A 3,894-nucleotide genomic window follows, 5' to 3' on the forward strand; every position below is an offset into this window, starting at 1 on the left:
TCCTTACAGTTTCTCTCTACCTACACGCAATGGTTCTAGTTCACCCAGCCTTGTTACAAAAAATGTTACCGGTTTCCCTGACAATGGAGTCTCCCAATCAGACTAAATCCACTTGAACCACATATACGAGGGGTTTCCGAAAAGTAAGATAACACATTTTTTCTCTCGATGATGTTTAATAATACGAAGTCGAAATTACACACCAAGAAATAAGTCAACATGCACTACTTCACAAAGTCTCCAGTTTTATTGATGCACTTGTCCAAAACGATGGATCAGTTTATCAATACCAGTACTGAAGAAGTCCGTGCCCACACGCAGTAACCAACGTCGTACCACCTGATGAACTTCCTCATCCATGGTAAACTGCTTTCCTGAAGGTGTTTTTTTCAGAGGGTCGAACAAATAGCAGTCTGAAGGCGCTAAGCATGGGTTGAAGGGTGGATATAACAGAATTTCCCAACGATTACGGCGCAACCACTCACGAGTGGTGTGGGAAGTATGTGGAGTTGCGTTGTCGTGCAACAAAATCACGCCGCTTGTCAGGAGTCATGGTCGCTTGCGTCGAACGTTGGCTTTCAGTTTTTCCAACGTTGCACAGTAGAGCTGTGCATTGATTCTTCCTCTCTTCGGAAAGAAATACACCAACAGAACGCCTTGGCGATCCCAGAACACCGTGGCCATGACGTGGCCACGGTGTTCTGAATTTTTTTTTTTCTGCACAGGAGATTGTGGATGTTTCCAGGTTATGGAGTCTTTTTTGCTCTCCGGGGTAAAGTGTTGAACCCACGTGAAAATCCTCTCCTTCGTCGCTGTATCGCAACAGATTCTCCAGACACATCCCCATGCGTTTTGCTTTGTCCTCCTCTGACAGTTGTCGGTGCACCCGGCGGCAGCACACCTTTCGAAAAGCAAGGACATCGTGAACAATTTCGTGAACGATTACTCACATTCACTGTTTGTGCAATTTTACACAGTTTCACTCGTCTGTTTTCAAGAACGATGCCCTTAATGCGCGAAATGTTGTTTTCTGTCTTACTCGATGAAGGCCTGCCCGCCCGATGTCGATCTTCGCACGGTAGCGGCCATTTTGCAACTGGAATCTGCTGTGAGGCGACAATACCGCAACACTGCACTGGCAGTCTTTTTGAACGGTATTAACGGATCTATCTGTCTACCGCATTCATCTCATTCCAGGTTATGGAATGAGATGAATGCGGTGGACAGATTAGATCCCTTTCACCATTATTAAGAAAAAAAATCTGTTACCTTACTTTTCCGAAACATCTTGTACATATATAACATTTAATCTTACATTTAATATTAAATATGTATAATATTTAATCATTTATAATAATACAAAATAAATATAAAATCAGATAGATACAAAATTATAAAATGTTATTTACTTTTTGTTGCATTACTGTGGCAATGCCCTGGATCATTCAGTAAGATTTAACGAAACGTTAGTTTTTATGTTTGAGCCCTGATATCCGATTTTATGTTTTCCCCCACTTATCCTACTTATCCTCATAAGTGTCAAGCGTGATTTTCAAGCATTTTCTAACTCCACCAGCCTTCATACCATTTTTTTTGTGCACGAAATATCCTGTTAAAAAATATATTTAAATCAAATATTACCCATGCAGTTACGGTGTACACTTGCCTGGTGCATAGACACATAAGTTTATAATCCGATGGCACTATCTGATGATGCCCGGAAAACATTATTTACCAGAGTGTGTCGTCCCAACTATGAAATTTGATAGAGTATTTTCACCGTGTTGGGTTATTCCTTATGGTTTGGACTTGGACCATTAGTGTCGTTCTTGGAATAATGAATACCGTGAGGTGCACTGATATTCTGGAGAATTCTGCTCTTCCTACATTGTGGTAGCAATATCGGAAGGCCTTTTCTGTTTTGGCATGACAATGGAACAATGTTATACTACACAGCTTGTAGTAACTTAGTGTTAGGACATGGGTGTGCACAAGCTTTAGTCACCTGTCCAGAGCTCTTACAATATCATAGAACGCCTTTGAGATGAAATGGAAGGTCTACTTCCACAAGGCCAGCAAGCACACAATCAGTAGAGGAATGAATCGCTGTGTTGAAGATGTGCGTGGGTGTGTGTTAGGCACCAAAGCAACTTAGACCATGAGGCATCAGTATATTAAACCTGGAATTGCATGTCCTTTAGTTGCATGTGCTTGTTGTTTGCTGAAAAAAAAAAAAAATGCAACTGTGGCCCGAGACGGACTAACTCAGCCAAGTTGTGAAAACAGCCCATAAAAATTCCTTCTATAATTGACAGAATTCAAAGTCAGACCCTTTTCAGAGCGTGTGGGAGGGCAGTGATTATGATCACTCTGATACCAGCAAGGCAAGGAAGAAAAGAACGAAATCCGCTCCCTTGTTATCAAAAATTTGTCCAGAGTCTACTAACGCTGATACAGCATGTAATTATGGACACAGGCGGACCAACAAATTATTAAATTTTATATCAATAAATGGTTTTTGAAACATGCAGTTGCCCAATTACTTTTGGCAATATAGTGTATGTAATAATTTTATTACTGAAAGTGAGGTCTTGTACAAGTTTCACGTCTGTATCTAATGGATTTACTGTAGTGTGCAAAGGAGGACAGATCAAAATAATCCAGTCATTCCTACATGGGTAACATTATTCCACAGACTACAGCAGTGTTTTCAACCTTTTTCTGGGTAAAGGAACACTTTGGAGTTGATAATTAATGGCGGAGCACTACATACAGTGTTCTGCAATAGAGGAACACCAAATCTATATAAACTTTATTTGGTGTATCCAGTTTTATGTTTAGATATATCGATTCTATGTCCTTTTTTATTTAAAATGCATCAAAGTATTGAAATGTAGATATTTGGTGGAATATTTCGTGGAACATTTGGGCAATGCTCGCGAAACACAGTGATACGTATCTGGAGCCCAGAAACAGAGACTAGCAATAAAAGTTACACCTCAGGTGCTTTTCTAAATTAACACTTAACTTTGAAACTCTTAGCAGAAATTATTTTATACTGAGTCTGCATGACCAAAATTCAAATGCAATCATCAGGTCACCTCAGTGTGGCGTGCAGACAAATATGAGACGTGTGCGACATCCACAGGAAATAAACTTTTGCGTGCCAATATAACTTTGCGTGCGAATTATTTTCCGTTGTTCTGGCGCAATCCGTCTGTTATGTACTGATTTCATTTTTCGTAATAACTGGGGCTTAGAATGAATTTCCTTAAATCGCCAGAGGGACCACTTAACGTTCGTTTCAAGGTCAAAAGGTTAAAAGATTATCAATAAGTTTCACACCTAAAAATCAATTTGCTGCACCGAGTTGAGATCAACCTCTCGGTATTGTATTAATTTTATTGTTATTTTATCAACGATCCAACTGAAACTTATAAAGTCGGGCAAGTAGGTTGACGCCGAGGGCCTTATGCGATGGGATTTACGATTGAAGATATGGTCTGTAGTTGTTTTAATGTCTCGGTATTGACATGTTCAAATCCCCTGTTGCAAGGGGAAACGAAGAAACGCCTGCTTACCTTCCTTTTGAAATTTCTTATGTTCCTCTTAGTCTATTTGCTTTGTCTTTGGTTCATGTGGTTTTATTGTATATTATACTATGCAATGTTTTTTCACGGTTGATTTCTATGTTACATGCGCTGAAAAACTGCACAATAACTTAAGGAAACCCTTCTTCCTCCACCCGAGATTGGTTAACTGCAACCCCGCAGTGAAGAGTCCTCCAGTCTCCAATGGAAACTGAATCCCAAACTTTCCAAACAATGGAGGAGTAGCAAAAACAATGTGGATCAACCTGTAGTCAAAGAAATTCCACATTAAATTGCAAAAATG

Source organism: Mastigoproctus giganteus, chromosome 2 (assembly GCF_048544385.1).
Source record: "Mastigoproctus giganteus isolate SK-2022 chromosome 2, ASM4854438v1, whole genome shotgun sequence".
In the NCBI taxonomy this organism is placed as follows: Eukaryota; Metazoa; Arthropoda; class Arachnida; order Uropygi; family Thelyphonidae; genus Mastigoproctus; species Mastigoproctus giganteus.